Source organism: Amblyomma americanum, chromosome 1 (genome assembly GCF_052857255.1).
Source record: "Amblyomma americanum isolate KBUSLIRL-KWMA chromosome 1, ASM5285725v1, whole genome shotgun sequence".
NCBI classification, from domain to species: domain Eukaryota; kingdom Metazoa; phylum Arthropoda; class Arachnida; order Ixodida; family Ixodidae; genus Amblyomma; species Amblyomma americanum.
This window is the reverse complement of record NC_135497.1, coordinates 90,706,310-90,725,895: the sequence shown is the minus strand read 5'-3', so window position 1 is coordinate 90,725,895 and position 19,586 is coordinate 90,706,310.

The window sequence follows — 19,586 nt, the reverse complement described above, 5'->3', positions numbered from 1 at the left end:
CTTTTCACGGATGTTCACCAAAGCCAGCCCTTATTTACAATCTTGAAAAAATTTTCATCGCGGTACACGAATCTAATAATGATGCCTTATTTAGAGCGGAAAACATCGATACTCACCGACACAATAAATAGGACAGCAGTGTAATTAAAGTGATTCCAGGAATTTTTTCCCCGCATCTGCTATTCCGGTAAATAAATTTAATCGTGCTTTATTCACCCCAAGTACCCTGCCGAACTGGGGGTTGCAGCTGGCCCGGTGGCTCATGATGCAGTGGCTTTGGCGTTCGGCTCCTCAAGATCGCGGGATTGAATCCCGGCGGCGGTGGCCGCATTCCGATGGGGGTTAAATTCAAAAACACCCGTGAGTTGTGCGGTGTCAGCGCGCGCTATAAGGAATTCCAGTTGGCCTCATCAAGCTAGACTCCTCCCCTACGTCGTCCCTGATAGCTCATCTGTCTCTTCGGGACGTTAAATCGCACAGTTTAAAATTTCACAACTGGGTGTTACAAAGAGACAAGTCACAAAAAACACACAAATGCAAATATAAAACACAATTGTATCTATTGAAGAACAAGCACTGGCAGTTCGATCTGTGTCAAACAGAAAAGAAAGGGAAAGAATGAAAAATAACAAAACCAGAGGGTGAGATCAAGGTTTGTGGCGACCTCGCTCGTCCCCTTTAGGGTTTGCTTCCCCGCGATGGGTTCGCCCTAGTTTCTAGTAACTTTAACTGACAAGGAAGAGCACTGGCGTTGCAGCGACACGAGTGCCACGGACGGCGTGATCTCTGCGTGCGTGCGCGGGGCAGTGCACTTTGTCTGCGGCTAGGGAACTCAGGGGCTTTAGGGAACTGACGCGCGCTGACGTTCCGGCGCGGCGCTCCGCTCTTCGCCGGCTGGGCGAGGCCTCGTGCGGGAGAACGTTCTCCCGCATCCCGTCCCCTTCCGGCCGTGGAGTATCTCCCCTGCCCTAGCGTGAGCGAACGTTCGCTCGTAACCGTGCTGGTGAGCCGGACGACCTCGATTCCTTAGCATATTTTGTTGCTAGCTGGCGTTATTGTTGTTGTAGCAATAAACGCCTGTTTGTGTCAGCCATAGTGTCGTTCTTTTGTTCCCTCAGAGCAAGGCCCACCGTGGTCGGCGTGCGCTCGGCAGCCCGCGCGATCACGGGGTGGGGTCCGGGCGGTTTTGAACTGTGTCAGCCGCGGTAAGCGGGGTGAGCCGCGTAATTATCTCCCCTATTGCAACCATACAGGTTAGAAATGTTTCGTAAGTGACAAATATTACTTGAATTGATCCGGATCGGCTATCCTCAAAAATTGTGCGGCAAAATATTCGTTTCTCCTCTCCCATATCTCTCCAATTAACACTGCCCTGTGCCAGCTGCGGCCACCTTATCCCCTCAGACTTCTTAATCTCATCCGCCCACCTAACCTTCTGCCGCCCCCCGCTATACGCTTACCTTCTCTTAGAATCCACTCCGTTACCCTTAAGGACCAGCGGTTATCTTGCCTTCGCATTACATGCCCTGCGAAAGCCCATTTCTTCCTCTTGATTTCGACTAGGATGTCATTAACCTTCGTTTGTTCCCTCACCCACTCTGCCCGCTTCAGGTCTCCTCCCGTTACACCTATCACTTTCCTTTGCATAGCTCGTTGCGTCGTCCTTAACATAAGTTGGGCCCTTCTCGTTATCATCCACGTTTGTGCCCCATAGGTAACTACCGGGGAGATACCGGAGGGATACAGCTGTTTATATATATGCTTTTCTCTTGAGAAATATTGGTAAGCTGTCATTCATGATCTGAGAGAACCTGTCAAATGCGCTCCACCCCAATCTTATTGCCCCCTAAATTATCTGCAGTTGAATTTGATACGCACTGCAGTTGAAGATGATACTGGAGACGGGTCAAAAAGGAGACGAAACACGCAGCAGTGCAGAGCGGATACACTGAAATAGATCTAACCGCCTGTAGCGCCGCCAAGCGCAAGTTTTCTTACTAGTGCGATAGCATTATGTGTCCCATTAGCACGAAACGCGTCCGCCGTCCATGGCACGCAATTCAGATGATGTCAGAACGCCGGTGTATGATGTCACAACACATTTAAGCCAACATGTACAGACATGAATGACGAAACGTAACGTATTATAACCTATGAAAGTCATGGCTCGTAGTTGTGGTCATGTCTCATAATCATTCTGCAACGTAGCATAACTCAGCACTTTTTAGTTACTTAATGTAAGGCGCACAGAGTTTTTCAATTTGAACAAATTATGCATAGTCATGACTCTCAGGCATTCTGCAATATAACATGATCGAACCCATGCGACATGGACATACCCTGTTTCCGCCTTCTCACAAGTAAGCAGCCTTAAGTGTTTCAGCAGATTTTTTTTATTTCAAATATTTATTATTGTCGTCTGCCCTGTGCGATAAAACGCACTACCAGTTGCAAAAGAAAAATTATTTCAATATTAAGGCACGTAACCTTCATGTACATCTGCAAGCTTCTGAGATCCGTGCGAAATTAGCAAGGACGTCAACAGGATGGATGGATGGAAGGTAGGAGCGTCCCCTTTGAAACGGGGTGTTGGCAGTTGCAACCATGCTCAGCTTTTTTCCTTTTATTTTTGTTTACCTGTGTTGTAAGTTATTAAAGTTCACCATTTTCTTTAAATACGTCTTCCGACATTTTTAACCTTATGTCATCTCTCTGCTTTTGAGCCCCCAATCCTCCAATCGCTTTTTGCTAATTTCCACCGCAGATTTATTTACATGACTATTGTTATCTCTCAACCCTAAGGCCTCAGGAAGAGTGACTGTGCCTGCATCGACATCGGGATGGATACCATCACATTTTAGAATGAGGTGTTCTATTGTTTCTACAGGTTTACCACACACAGCACATGTGTCATCTTCTTCGTTAAATTTTTTTTCTGTTGCTGCGCGTTCTAAGACACCCTGACCTAGCTTCAAAGAGGAGGGCACTGCCTCTTGAGTTATCATAAAACGTTTCCTTCCTGATCTGCCTTTTCCAGCATCAATATAGTTCTACACTATGCTTCTTTTCCACTGAATCTATCCAATTTTTACCTTCAACGTTTTAACCTGTCGTTTAATGCTCTTTCTTTCTCCTTCCTCGTCTCTGGCAAACTTCCTGGCCAGCTTTCTAGTTCGTTTCCGCCACTGTGTGTCAACGCTCTTTTTATGCAGGTATTTAAATACCTTAGCTGCCCACCTGTTATCGTCCAATTTCCTCAGGCGTTCTTCGTATGGTATTTTACTCTGAGCTTCCCGTGCTTCGAACGTTGCCTAGCCCATATCCCCCTGTACTGCCTCGTTTGCGGTTTTCCCGTGGGCACTTAGTGCTAATCTTACGACAGTTCTCTGATTTACTTAACTGATTTACTGAACTTCAGCCCTTAAGCATGGAACCGCATTCCCGAAAGTAAGCCCCGGCACCATTATTCCTTTCCAAATTCCTCTGAGGACTTCATACCTGTTGTGCCCCCACAATGCCCTATGTTTCATTATCCCGGCATCTCTTCGCCCTTTTGCTATGAGAGACTGTTCGTGTTTTTCCGTGTGCATATGCCCTTTGTTTACCCATACCCCGAGATATTTGTATTCGGCCACTCTGGGTATTTCATGGCCTTGTATTGTAAGCTCCTGATCAGTTGTATCGTTTAAAATAATACCCCTGGCTTAGTTGCGCTAAAAATGAAACCTGGACTGTCTCCTTCGTCTCCACAGCAATTAACCAGAGTTTGCAAATCTTCCTACTTTCGCAAATCAGCACTACTTGCGAAAGAGGCCTTCGACATCTGCATTTCATCTCTTTCTTTTTTGTGCTGCATAAAAGCTTTGTTTTCAGCACAAGTGCTCTTTTTTGCGATCAGGAAGTGATAATATATCGACACGGGTCAACTACAATTTATCCTGTGACCCTTTAAGAGCAACGTGCAACGCGGAAAAGCCAACTTGACGAATTACGAAAGCTGTTGATTAAAATTGACTGGTGCAAGCACAAATTCTTTCTCAGATTTGTGCCCTACATTCCGTCGTACATGTAGGCGAGTGACTGACCAATATCCGCTCACAGCTAACTTTTTCCTTTATTTTACTTTACTGTTTCGATATAATCCCACAAGCACCCCTGCATGCGCGACCGCGTGCTGGCGTACCTCTCAAAATGTCTTTTGCCTTTCGTAAGCCTAATAACGAGGAACTTCCAATTATGAACGGATGCTTGCTTTTTGACTCTGGACTCAGCAAAACGGATTCAAGCAAGCACGTGTAGACCGTTGGGGCACCACCGCATTCAATTTCCGTCAGGGGCTTGCAATTTGACTGCGCGGGCGTCTTGTAATCACGGTTACACGTGTCTCATCCGATATCTTTGCGTAATGGGAGCACTGCTTAATAAAATTTCCAGCTTCTGACGGTCGCGACTTCACAGGGATGACGTGACACGTGTCCGACAGGTTATCAGTCGCACAGTAAGCGCAGAAATATTTGTCACCGGAGTCGAGTTCGACCATGACGTTCGAAGGCTCGCCAATGCACGTCATGAACACAAAGCCTTCCCGCGGTGTTCAAAAATAGTTTCGTTGTCATTCTAGACCCGTAATGCTAAATTTCGATGCGGCTTATTATAAGTATTGCAAGCGAGTGGCTGATAATATAATCTTGTTTTATTTCTCTACTTTCATCTTTCGTGCAACTTTTTCTGCGTTGCACTTTCTTTAGTGCAAGCTAACCGAATAGAGAGTTCTGCAGTCGTACCTTTTTCCTTATTTCCTCCACCGTTTATATCTGAAAAAGACGTTCTGACTTATCGTTGTTACCGCAAAGATTTTCACTGAGCTTAAACTATTCCGTGTTCATCTGATAAGCCGAAGTAATTAATTTGCGCACTCAGGCTAAAACTAAACGAAGAGAGACGTACTCGGGGGGTGTTTGCTCTATGGCATTTTCGGTTGCCTGCATAATTTAATCGTGTATTCCCACCTAAAGGTTTATGATTCCATACAAGTTATGAAACTTTGAATCGAAAACTATACTCCATCTCATAGGTTCCCTGCAGCAGTATAGAAGCTGGTGACCTCCTCAACTAGTCGGACAGCTCATTAAATGTGCACCTCCGTTCATCATGGTCTGCTTGTTGTCTCCACGCGGCGTATGCAGATATGGTTGCAAAACAGCACCGAACACTGTGGAAAATACTGAAGAACAGAATAGCGTATGCACGCTTACGTACGCTAAACGCATGCATTGTGAGTGAAGATACGCTGTTTTCCACATATGCCAACTGAGCCTCCCTGCCGCGGTGGCTCAGTGGTTAGGGCGCTCGACTACTGATCCGGAGTTCCCGGGTTCGAACCAGACCGCGGCGGCTGCGTTTTTATGGAGGAAAAACGCTAAGGCGCCCGTGTGCTGTGCGATGTCAGTGCACGTTAAAGATCCCCAGGTGGTCGAAATTATTCCGGAGCCCTCCACTACGGCACCTCTCTCTTCCTTTCTTCTTTCTCTCCCTCATTTACCCTACCCTTACTGCGCGGTTCAGGTGTCCAACGATATATGAGACAGATACTGCGCCATTTCCTTTCCCCCCAAAACCAATTATTATTATTATTAACTGAGCCTGAACGATAACTTCAGCCTAGTGGCGCCATCTTGTTCTTAGAACGAAAATTATTTTTGTCAACAAACCGACATTCTTCTTTAGGCCTAGGAGCGGCGGAATCGCCGCTAGAAATAAACATAAAGCAGATTTATCGCTCATAGATTTTACTGTAGCTGAAATGACACAAAACGAAAGCCCGATGACCTATTTATGACCAGTGAACGTGCTGAAGCCCCAGTAACAACGGCGAATTCATTCAGAAGCGAGCGGTCTTGCAATAAAGCGCGCCACGACGTCGGAAAAACTTTTTTAAAAAGAGTACGAAAGAGTCGAGCACGCTAAATTCGGGAAACAGGGTACTTAACACAAGCGTGCGTTAAGGCTCGATTTGAAATAGCATTTGGCGCATGCGCCCTTTAAAACACTCTATCCCTTATGCACATTGCCTATATTTATAGTGACACTACATTCCGCAGCGTCAGGACGCCGCCTCTGCACTCATGGCAGCTTCGGTAGGTATGCAAGGGACTACTGAAATGGAGTAAAGGTAGTGGTTGGACTTTTCGGTTCAAACCGGAGAACACCGATACAAGTGCACCGAATTCATTTTGGAAATTCGGTTTTAACCGAAAAAGGCCATTATTTCTGGCATGCATGTCACATTTAACTGCCTATTCAGTGCTAGTTACAGTAGGTCACAGCAGAAAATTAAGAATGTGCTGGAATTAGGAACACGGTGAGAAAAAAAAATGAAAATTGGTTTTTGGGGAAACAAAATTGCGTAGTAACTGTCTCACATATATCGGTGGACACCCGAACCGCGCCCTAAGGGAAGGGATAAAGGAGGGAGTGAAAGAAAAAAGGAAGAAAGAGGTGCCGTAGTGGAGGGCTCCGGAACAGTTTCGAACACCTGGGGATCTTTAACGTGCACTGACATCGCATAGCACACGGGCGCCTTTGCGTTTCGCCTCCATCGAAATGCGGCCGCCGCAGTCCGGTTCGAACCTGGGATCTCCGGATCAGTAACCGAGCGCCCCAACCACTGAACCATCGCGGCGGGTGTGCGACAAAGATATCTCAGGAATTTGGAACAGTGACTGTGAGTAATGAGGTATTGATCCCCGAACTCGGACATGCCGTTGCAGATAGGAAGGCTTAACCATTTAGCAAAGCGCTACTGGTTAGCACAGCGCTGACTGCTCAGCCTTATTACCCACATGGGACCGTCCCTTCGTTGAGAAGGTTTTTCCACTGCATGTAAGGACATGTAAGGACCGTAGCAAGCAACCGCTAACGCGAAACAACGCATAAACGACACGAAGGTGTCGTGTTCTGGCCTGCGCAACGGATATGGAGCAGTTTCATCACGCAGAGCATAGGGTGCGCAGTTCTCTCGTCTAGCGCAGATTGCAACAAGAATGTGGCAATCAAGTTTTTGTAACTAAACTTCAAGGTATGTTTTTGTCTCGCGGCCCGCTCATTAAACTTCGGCATTTTTGCTTTTTGTTGCGACTGTACGACTTTCTTCTGCAAATACACCTCTTAAGACGGGCATTTATGTGTTATATGCTGCTAGAGCGGCTAGTTAAAACAAAAAAGACTAATGTAAACCGCATGCCACTTCTGACCTCACCAAGGCGGATTTAAAGTGGTGGCGAAGGCTGGGCCGAAAAGTGGTTTAGCGCGACTGCAGCACAACCAGAGGATGGGGGGCAAAACACTCATATAAAGTAATGATAAAGCTACAAAATTGGAATCTAATCTGCCAATAGAAAAGAAAAAATATATTAGCACCTTGTTTTATGAAAGAGGTAAGTCATTTTATTAAAACCTGGCAAATTTTGTATTTTTGCAACACTCTTGACCTGCCCCCTATTCATGAGTGTGCGGTGCATTACAGCGCGTCTTTGCAGGCCTTGTTTCGACACCCGGCTAAACCGGCCACAGTGGCGATTTCTTATCACCAGCTGTCTGCGAAGGCGCGCCTGGTAAAGCGTATAAATTTAGCTCGCCGGTCTCAAAATGCTCCTTTTGCGAAGTTTTCGTCGTCCTTGCACGTCGCTTCTTTGTCACCGTTCGGTAAGATTTGCACCCCGCTGCACCGCTGCGGCAGTTTTCTCGGTTTTGTCGTTTCCTTCGGCGTGCGGCCAGTGCGAAGCCTTTTTCCGTCTTTGCACGCTTCGCGCTCTTCTTTTGAAGCGCTTAGCGCTTCATTTCAAGATGAGGTTGCGGCATGTGAAGAAACGATGCTCCGTGGTACACTGCGACAGCGTGGATAGTACCATTGGTGTCACGCTACACCGATTCCCGCTGGACTTTTATCTGGCTATATTGTAGCGTACAGTACACTGATTACATGCTTTACTGCCCCGCGAATGACCTTGCACTTCACTGTGCGCTGTACTTCATGTGTACTTTTGTTGACGTAAAATTACTTCAAATTGATCCGGCTAACGACTAGAAGTACTCTGGAGATGGTACGCCGGCTCAATGTATGGTATTTGCTCCTACGTTGAGCACGTTTGAGGGTGCTAAAGCTGGCTTTAACATTGCCTTGCAGATGTAAACGCACCTGCTATATTCTTTCAGTTGAAGAAATTAAATGTGAAGAATAATCCCAGTGTGCTCTATGGTCTGTGTTGATGCGCCTACTTATGTCATGTTATGTTTGCTTCAATTGAAGCTGTCGTAGCATTGTTTTCTATACTTTTCAATTTCCTGACAACGTTCGTGGCACTTCAGGGCTTTTTCCTATCTGCACTGTGACTATTGAGATGATTAGCCAACTTAAACAATACTGCTTGTGCTGCCTGTGACATGTATTTTTTGTTTGTGTGCCAAGGGTGTGCTTTGTGACTGTATTTGTTTGGTTGCTGCAATAAACAATGAATATGAAACTATGAAAACCATACTTGCCGTACACTCTATTGCGAACTGTGCACTTGAGCCAGTGCTTTGTGCATCATACCATGCATCATACCTTGCTGTACTCAAAAGCTCACAAAAGTACTAGCACCAGTATTTGCACTAAGAATCATGCATGCTTCGCCAGTGTCTGGAAGTGTTGCTGCCTTTCTATGCTGCCCCTCCTTTACCAGTCACTTTCATTGCGTTCCCAATTGCACATTAACAAGGCCATAACTAGCAGGAACTCGAGCACATTTGACTGGCAAAGGTTGGGGCGCGCTGAAAGGCAGCAACCTTCGAGAGGTACGGGCAAGCTCGAAAACGCGGATTCTACAGAAAGACCGCTTTATAATTCGCGCCAAAAGCATACGTATGCGTGACGTCATTCTACGTCACGTTTGCGTAGTTTGCCCCCCAAAATCCAGGGGGCGCTGGAGTGCCCACGAGCCGCCATTTTTTGGACCAATGGGCGTCTATGGAGCCTTCGCTACCAGTGTACATCTACCTTGACCTCACAAGGACATCATATGTTTCACCGATTAAAACTGAAAATTCGTATGCAGAAAGTAACATTCGCCTAACAAAAAAAACAACAACTAAACTGGCGTTCTGAAATAAACACCGGAAAAGTGCGGCAAATTTTAAAAATGAAAACCGAAAAGTCCAGTCCCGAAGTAGGCATCGCGTACTGCCAATTTGTAGGGATTAGCAGATGGTGGCGCCATCTATGAGCCGAACAGTCAGCTATCGACGATGTCCTGCGACTTTTCTTTCTCAGCCACAGCCATGTTTTGAGCAGCCCTTGGGGGTTTGTTTGGGTACCGCAAGTGACGTGAGCAAGTTCTGGACCAGTAAAATTGCCAGATTTCGATACATTGGCACCATGGAGAATTTAGCGCTCGGCACGACTAAAAAGGTCTGGTACCCTTCAACACCACTACAGAGGTAGTGCGACACTCGGCAATGAAGCCCAGTACAGGCGTGCATGGTTACATGCTCGACACGTTACCCTAGACGGCAGTGACGAAATATGATGTGGCGCTAGACCACGCAGATCAGGCGGCCATAATCAAAGTAAGGCACCGTTATTATTATCTGCTCTCAAATCACGCCGGTTCAGTATAGGCGAGCGTCGCCGGAAGAAATAACATAAAAACAAGCGAAAACGCTTATTTCTGACACCCTTTGAAGCATTATAACTGGCGGCACTTGTTATGAAGCGCAGCCATTTGGCGCAACGTTTACAACCGCCCTCTCGCGCCTATCCCTCGCCTTGACGCAATGGCGAGCGCGCGAAATTCGTCTAAATTGCTCGAAATTCGAGCGGCGCCCGGCCCAATCAAAGCGAGGGCCGCGCAGCGCGACCCTGCCGAACGCCGGACAGGCGAACGCGGCGCACGCTGATTAAACGATTTCCAGAGCGGCCTGGAGAGCGCATACATGCATGGCCTCTTCACGCGCACGGGGTAGCTTTGCCGCCATATGCTGCGTTTAGGTCCGTACGAAGAGGGGCGTTTGAGCACAGCGCCGGGAGTAATTACATCGGCGGCAAAGAGCCCGCCGAACCAACCAGCGCGCGCAGCCTGCCCCCAGCTCGTTAATGTCACGCGGAGCTTTCAAGTTTGCGCGCGCAGCGGCAGTGCAGCACCGTCTAATGAGGCGCGACAAACAAAGATAGCCAATTTATGCTTCCCAGATGACATCGTAAATTGCGAACGGCCGCGCCCAGAGCACGCACGGTCGCGACCCAGCATTTTCCACGCACTCGACGGCAGAGGAAAAGGGTCCGATCGCAACCTAGGGGCAGCCGCGCGGCGCCTGACCCCATAAAAGGCTGGGGCCCGACCAAGTCGCCGCCGATGCCCTTAAGATGCACCCGGCTGATATACTTTACTGCGCGCGCCGGGGAGTCCGCGCGGTGCTTGCGCAGCCGGGGTCCGCCCGGCCAGGTGTGCATTGCGCGCGGCGCTTGGCCTTGCCGGAATCTCGCGTAGATAAAAAAAAACGGGTCGTCTTCAAGCTGTCTCCTCTTCGCCGTGTTGCGAGCTCCGAGCCACTTGCGCGCGCGCCAACTGCGGCTTTCTTTTCGCACGGTAAAGCCAGACACCCGCAAGCAGCAGGGTCGTTATACCGCGGCCCTCTCTGCTATCCAAGCTGGCCGCTTCCGCTATGTCACGGCGGCACAAGTGTTATAAGCTTATAGCACGGAGCTGGCTGGAACAACGGGAAGGCGTGTTGTTATTGCTTGAGCGCCGGACGCGACCACGTTGCGTCAGCAGGAAAAAGGAAAAGAAAAAAGAGAAAGGACGGAGCTGTTCGCAACGAGACAAAAAACTTGCAGATACAAGAGTGAAACGCCGGCTGCAAATGCGACAGAAATGCTTTCCCCACGATTGCAAAACATTGAAGCCCTTGCACTTTATTAGGCTCTCTTCTTCTCCGTCTTCCTCCTATTCGCCCATATTCACCCCGATAGCGTGAACGACATACGCCACTACGCACGCCGCTTTGCATATATGTATTTGTTATGCGTGGCCATGTATACAGTGTGCGCTTTCAGAGCCATGGGTGACCTTTATTGGTGGCCAGGTCAGCCCTGCAGTGTGGACGCAAGAATGGGTGAAAATCTGGCATGTATCTGAGCACAAAACCTATGCCGTATTTCGGGAAACCCATAACTTTCACGCCCGGCTGTCTGAATCAGGTGAGCGGCGGGGCGCCTGTGGTTTAGCATTTCGTGCATACTCAACAGATGGCAGCACTAGGCCTCCAACGAGCCAATCGGCACAAAACGTGACAAGTTCAGCGCCGTTCGCTACTTGTCCCGTAACACCCACGAATATGAACTAACACTCCTCAAAATGAAAGAAATGAGGTAACGTTTTTCTTAACATATTTGGTGCCTGTCTGTCATGCCACTTGATTGATGGCCTACTGTGTTACCCACCAGAGCCACTGTTACCGACCAAAGCGACGGTTTTAGCTGAAACCCGGAAGCGTTGTTGTGGACTAAAAAAATTCATAGACAAAAAAGCAGATGTCTATCCGTAGCACGAGGCCACGCAAGATTTGTTACTTCCAGCGGGCCATCTTTCCCGCATGTGTACGAACTGCCAGATATTTTCTGCAACTGGCGCCGGTAATTGCTGCTGGTGTAACTCGTGAGTAATAATCGACTATCCCGATGAACTCTCTCGAAACGGTGCAGAAGCACGGAATTGAGACGCGGCCCAGGCCCGCTGTGCCATCTGAACGTTAGAGCGAATTCTGCTATTTTTCGCCGCAAACGAACCGGCTCGAGTCGTCAGGAGTGAGCTGCGCCGCGAAATGTGCGGAAACTCAATCAAACGAGGCACCGTCACGGTGGTGTGACCCGTTTGAACAAGCACGCCGCCAGCAGCGCTCGCAACGGGTGCCCCCTTTATTGATATGCCGCTCACGCGCGTACAAACATTGTTACGGCGGGACTTTATGGAGGGAAGATTCGGGAGATTTTAGAGCTGACTATAAACGTAGGTTCTCACGCACTTTTTTTTTATTCATAGCTATATCACATACAAAACTGCGTTGAGAAACTTCGATGCACCCCATTACATTCGCGCGGTTGTTCCGAGCTCTCGAGAATTGCTCTGAAAGTGGTATGCATAAACTTCAGTCCCTGGCAGGCATGGGCAGTATGGAAGACTCATAATATCCTTCGATACATTGTGTGCATCTGTGTCAGGTGTCGCTTCGTAAAACTGAAAGTAACGGAGTATCGACATCGAAAACACATTGACTGAGTATCGTGTATTTTAACCATACTCGATACTCAAAAATACCGAGAACCGAAAGAGAACATCTCTACTGCAGTGAACTAAACAACTTTTAGTTTCTAGTTAAAAAAACTATGGAACGGCTAAAAACGCGTCTTTTCTCGTTCTTCGTGGAACCGCCAGGGCATCACAGAGTTTTTTTGTTTGCTTGTTTTGTTTTTCGCGAGCCACGCGAAGCCACGCCATGCCTTCTTCCGCGGATCCCGTGTGGAGGGGTGTCTCTTCAACCCTTGTAGGGTATCTGGGTGTCATTGTCTTTTCTTTTCTTTTTGCTCCTTGTTTGGTCCGCTTCAAGCAGGAGGGATCTTCGCTTGGAAGTGAGACGATCCAGACTATCATCTTTTGCCGAAAATTGCCTTCGCGCAGGAAGAAATCTGGCTTTTACACATCATGGCTTCCTTCTCAAACTAGAAGACGGCAATAAACCATGCAAAACTATTTATTATTGAGTGCTTGGCTGTCAAAGCAGCTGCGGGAATGACGCCGGAAATCGGTCACAAATCAATTTTCACCGCTGTGATGACAGGTATAGGAGCCGACTTGGAGAAGACATCGCAGAAGCACTGTTTTAATGGCGCTGTTTCACTATCTTGTCAAATCAAATCTTGGTCTCCACTGCACTTAGTTTTAAACAGTGCTTTCATGGTCTTTTTCGTGTACAACGTTGGACTTAATGACGGCCTTCGCCGTGCGCAAGGCAGATCCGTGTACGATTCGTGCTCGATGTGGTCCACAAACACTGCTAGTGCAGCCGCGATCTTACACCAAACCCAGCATTCGGCGTTGCACGTTGGCGTTGCGCGCCCGTGATTACTCGCGGGTTGGTGCACAGATAAATGAAATGGAATTGTGCACGCGATAAAGAAGCAATCTGCAAAAGAACGGGACTCGGCTCCGACATTTCATCATGCGTAAGGCTTTTAATTTCGGCCGCACGCGTCCCGAAAATGTCCGAAAGCCCCGCTGTACTGAAAATATATTCCCGCACTTCACACAAGTGTATCGCCTTGACCATTTCGCGAACGGGCGCAAAACTACTGTTTCTAAAATATGTCGACATTTTCGATAGGCTGAAGGCCACAGTGCAGTACGCGCTGAGGTGCCTGCCCAGCCATGCCTGCTGTTCTTCAGGATACTGCGCATTTAAATGTCTCTATCATTAAGCAGAATCACTCGTCTGGACTATGCGCGGAGGAAAAAAAAAAGCAAAGCTTGTGAACTCAGCCGGTGGACACCAACTCCCGGTGCCTCAGGGCCCATACGACCCCCGTTGCTGATGGGGCGAGTTTCGATCATTTAGCCAATGTTTGTTTGTTTGTTTGTTTGTATGAAGCCTGCTTTTAGGCAGGTTGGCCACCTTCCCATCGGGTTGTGGGCAACCTGCCATGTATGTATATACTATATACTTACGAGGAATACACATTTATCGTCGACGTTTCGACCGGGATCTGGTCTTCTTCAAGACTCAAGTCGTGAGTTCGGATCCCACCGCTGGCATGGTTGTCTTTTCTTCTGCTTTGTAATTAATTTCTTTAAGCGACAGATTAATCGCAGTATTATTCTGCCATCGATCAACACCAAAAATTAAAAAATAAATGGAAACATTCCCCTATGCTCCTTGGTTTCGGTGATTGTCGCCTTCCTTGATAAGTATATCAAAGGAGCCACTCATTTTCCTTTTTCTTGTCTGCTAAATAGCTTAACGAGGGTCTCGGTTCTGGCAGTCTTGATGCCATAGGTAGCATAAGAGGGCTCTCGCAAAGTTTCCGGCCTCGCCGTTAGATGACGTTCCACGTCATACACGCGGTATTACAGGACGGGCTACGTCCAGCCGCTATGGACGAGGGTGGCGCTGGTGAACACTCTCAATGTTCGCGTACACCAAATAAACATAAATACCTACGAGAGCAGCAGATTGGACAGCCGTCGCCGCAGCTCAGTTGGTAGAGCACCGGAGGCGTTATTCGGAAGGCGGGGGTTCAGATCCCACCGGAGGCTTTGCTGTTTCTTTAAAGCTGCGAACTGGGTGAGTTGGTATTGATTCATATTTGAACAGCGCAATAAAACGACGGGACACAACGAAAAGAGGACACCACAAGCGATTTCCAGGGAATGCGATAATCTTCTTAGATGGATCAAGAGAGGGGATAAGCCAAAACAAGAAGAAAAAAAGAAGTTTGTGGTGGTGCCTTACACGCATGGTGTGGGGCATGGTTTAAAGAATGTTGCGGGAGATACGATGTTGATGCGGTTTTTTCAGCGCCTAGAAAACTTGGAGGTGTTTGCAGGCAGGTGGAAGAGAAGGCTAAGGCAAAAACCGCGAAGAAAAAGAGTGGGTGTTGTCAGACCAACCATAAGAGCCCTTTTGTGCTCTGTAATGTGGGGGTTGTCTGCAGAATACCGTGCACTTGCGGGGTCAGTTATATTGGCCAGACAGGACGTCGCGTTAACGCTCGTCTAAGTGAGCACCACAGATCCCGAGATAATGCGTCTTCTTGTAACCTTGCCCGTCACTGGAGAGAAGGTACTTGCATCCCTCTGTTGTCTAACACCGTCATCCTAGGAAAACATAATGACAGCCTAACGCGGGATATTTTGGAGGCTTTTCACATCCGCTTGGAACCTGATAGCTGCATTAGTGATCCTTTTGTCACACTAACTGATAAAGAGATGATGTTCTTATCCGGCCAAGATGTGTAGTCTCGCGCTCGTGCCGATTGTCACCGTTGTGGGCATGATGATTACCTTTTGTGTTGTTTTCTTTTGGTTTTTTTTCCTCTTGTTTGTGTTTGGCGTACTTAGTATTTAAGATGCTTTGACGTGAATTAAAAATCTAGTTTCGAGTCTGCGCTTGTGGTGTCTTTTTTTCGTTGTGTCCCGTCGTTTTATTGCGCTGTTCAAATATGAAGCATTGGTGTTTTTTCTCCTGCTTTATAATTAATTTCTTTGGTTTGGTTTGGTTTCGTTTGCTTTATGGGGTCTAATCTCTCAAAGCGGCTCAGGCTATGAGGGATGCCGTAGTGGAAGGCTCCGGAAATTTCGACCACCTGGTGTTCTTTAACGTACACTGACATCGCACAGTACACGGGCCTCTAGAATTTCGCCTCCATCGAAATTCAACCGCCGCGGCCGGGATCGCAACCGCGTCTTTCGGGCCAGCATCCGAGCGCAATAACCACTGAGCCACCGCGGCGGCTATATATACAGGTTGTCCCACAGAAGTTGAGCCAAGGTTTTAAAAATGAACGACACTTCTGACGCGAACTAAACCCAATGCATAACATTAGCACTAGACTAGAGTTCCTCAGGCTTTTGTTTTTATTTTCCCCTTATCTAACTGATTGGCTACGTTTAATTAATCAGCTTGTTAAGCATTAGCTGCAGACCCCAAGTCTGATTGGAAAAGTTGTAGAGCACCTTCAGAAACTTCAAAAAGAATTGCTTCCTACATATATCTCACGCGGTACTTTTTTCCGCGTTCCGAAGAATGCCCGTGAAATATTAAAGAAAAAATACCACGTGACGGGGCGCATGCGCTCTCAAGTGTGCTGCTCTCAAGCGTGCGATGGATGAACAAGGTCGGCTGCAGCTAGGCTGTGGCCCGCGACAGGGCGTTAAGCCTGATGCAGGTATCTGGGCATGCGACTCTTATCGCATGACGCCGCAAATGCATGCCGCTGGCCGAGCGTTGCCGAAGCGATAAAATGTGGAAGGCTACGAAAGGGAACAAAAACATCCCTTTATTTTTATTTTTTTCTCGAAATGGTAAAGAGCTGGCAGCCTGCGGACGGAGTGTAATGGGTTTGGAGGAGGGGGTGGGGGGGAGGGGGGAGGGGTCGAATGATTTTTCAGCGACCTTCAATCCAAAAAGCTCTCCTTGATTATAATGTGTTTGAAAGTGTCACCATATGCTGCAATGCATATTTGTGATTTCATAGGCACATTTCCGTGGTGTTCTTGATCATGGTGTCAGGGGAGGAGCTGCAGACCTGTATACTTTTTTTAGGTTTTTTTAGATGTCCAATATACTTGATCCTTGACGTAGCTCCAGAGGAAGAAATCGAGCGGATTTAAATCTGCTGTCCGTGCCGGCCAAGCAATGGGCCCATGTCGTTCAATCCATGGCTGCGGGAATACTTCATCCAGTCATTTTGCAAGCTTTACCTGCTGCTGTGCGCAGGAGCACCATCATGCTTACATTAAATATCATTGATCCTAGCCAATAGAACTTCCGCAAAGAAAATCCTCTAGTGCCCCAACAAGGATATCGTTGACTTATCTTTCGCCCGTAAGTGTAATAAAAAAAAAACGAGTCCAATGATAGTGCCACTGTAAATTCCACACCACACATTAACCGACCACTGATATTGGTAACGTGACTTCGAAACCCAGTGACGGTTTTCCTCACTCCAATAATGAGCGCTGCTGATGGTCACATAGGCATTACGTGAGACGGTAGCTTTCATGTGACCACAGTATTTTGTTGACAAAGCCTGGATCCTCTTCTGTCTTGATTACAATCCAGTTTGAAAAGTCCTTTCGCTTTTGGAAATCGCGGGGCTCCAACAGCTAGTGCATGCTGCACGTGGTACGGATGAAGTTCTCTCTTCAGCATTCTCCCCATTGACGACTTTTACACTCCAGCTTCAACACCCACACTACGAACACTTGCATGTGAGTCTGGGGAAAATTTTCACGGAATATCTGTTTCCACGTCCACGCCTAGGTTTCTTCATAAAAGTCCAAGTCTGTCTCAGCGTCTCATATGCACGCACAGTCGTCGTTGAGCTCTGACGCGTATCTGGGTGCCAGCGTTGCAATAGCTCAACTGCCCGCCTTCCATGTCCACTTGACACACAGAGCAACGCATTATGTACAATTAAGGTCACGGTGCACAAGTGGGGAGCGAGACGCGCAGCCACTCGATACAGCGACCACGAAGCGAAGTGCACTTGCGGGCGGGCCAGTGCCAAAACAGTCGTCTTCCGAAGAAGACATTCGGAATCTTGCGTGAATATAGCCGAGGTTTTTTTTTTCTATACCATTACTCAGTTTTTTCCCGTGTGATTTATAAGCTGTTATTCGAACCCTAAAGTTTAAAATTGTAGTATCATTGCTCAATTCGAGAACTACTACAAGCCGTCATTTGTATACAAAGACAAAATTGTAACGTGCACTGACATCGCACAGCACACGGGCGCCTTAGCGTTTTTCCTCCATAAAAACGGCGGCTGCGTTTTTATGGAGGAAAAACGCTAAGGCGCCCGTGTGCTGTGCGATGTCAGTGCACGTTAAAGATCCCCAGGTGGTCGAAATTATTCCGGAGCCCTCCACTACGGCACCTCTCTCTTCCTTTCTTCTTTCACTCCTCTCTTATCCCTTCCCTTACGGCGCGGTTCAGGTGTCCAACGATATATGAGACAGATACTGCGCATTTCCTTTCCCCCAAAAAACCAATTATAATTATATAGCAGCCGTCATCGCTTTCCATCGTTCTCACGCGCTTCGCCCTTTCCTTGTTTGAAGCATATTCTTCTTCTTCTTGTTGTTGTTGTTTGTTCTTGTTCTTCTTCTTGTTCTTTTTCTCCTTGTTGTTGTTGTTCTTCTTCTTCTCCTTCTTCTTCTTCCTCTTCTTCTTCTTCTTCTTCTTCTCCTTCTTCTTCTTCTTCTTCTTCTTCTTCTTCTTCTTCTTCTTCTTCTTCTTCTCCTTCACCCCAGGTATATGAAGCATAATCAGAATGCTGTTTTCTTCTTTTTCTCTTTCGTAGCCTTCCACATTTTATCGCTTCGGCAACGCTCGGCCAGAGGCATGCATTTGCGGCGTCATGCGATAAGAGCCGCGTGCCCAGATACCTGCATCAGGCTTAACGCCCTGTCACGGGCCACAGACTATAGCTGCAGCCGACCTTGTTCATCCATCGCACGCTTGAGAGCAGCACGATAACGGAGCGCAAGCGCCCCGTCATGTGGTATTATTTTTTTTCATATTTTGCGGGCATTCTTTGGAATGCGGAAAAAAAAAAAAGACCGCGTGAGATATATCGTGTAGGAAACAATTTTTGGATAGGTTTCTGTAGCTGCTCTACAACTTTGCCAATCGCACTTGGGGTCTCCACCAAATGCCTAAAAAGCAGATCAATTAAACGTAGCTAATCATTTAGTTAATGGGAAAGTAAAAAGTAGCCTGAGTAACTATAGACTAGTGCCAATATTATGCATTCGGTTCAATTCGCGCTTGAAGTTCCTTTCATTTTTAAAACCTTGGCTCAAGTTATGTGGGACAACCTGTACACACTGCCCCACCCTGTGGCAGGTGGCAGTTAATGATTCGTCGCCAAGGCTCGGGAAGAGCAACCTAGGTCTCACAAGCCCCACCAACGGCAGCACTGGATATTGCAGGGCCGTGGCGCATCGCTTAGCCGTTGCATCACAGCTACAGGAGACGTATGAGGACTCCCACGGATTTATGAATATTAAAGTAGAGAATGACCAATTCCGCATATATGTGCATTAACCCATTATCTCTATCTGAACAACTTCCATTCGTTAACAACGGGTCCTAACACCGAAACCAAAGTGCCGGCACACCTAATTTGCATTTGGCCTAAATACGCAAATCAAGCACCATTTTTTTTTTTGCCAAACGCCTTCTAATTGATAGTCTTCCGCTCATCTGCGGTCACATCTGCTTTCAGCAAAATCAAAGTTTGACGAAAAAGCTGAAGCAGACCATGTCTACTTCAGGCCACTTTTGGAGGCAATTACGGATGGTACTACTCGCTGGTCCAACCATATTTTGCAGCTGAAACCTACAGTGCAAATAATGCAAAGGTTGCTGCTGTTTTTCATCCCCATTTCAAGCTGCGATGGCTACCAGCAAGAATGCGAGGCTTCTTCACCCATCGTGCTGAGGGGCTTGCAGAACAGGCTGGTCTTGACTTGGTCAGCTCGACTAAGGTCACGCATTCTTACACACAGGTCAATGAGTTCATCTTCGGCTGCGGGGTCAAGTGCATCAGCTGACGCATTCATTGCGTTTGGAGCAGCCAGCGCAACAACAAGCCTTAGCTCTCGAGAAGCGCTAGTGAAACTTGAGTTTCTTAACTACCTTCAAATCCTCGAGTCGACGTGACCGTGCTTCACTTTTATCCGCTGGTAAAAAGCGCCTTCATCAACTACAACACGGCAACGTGCTCGCCTGCCCCTGTAGAAAGGCTGTTTTCACTTGCCTCGCTTATA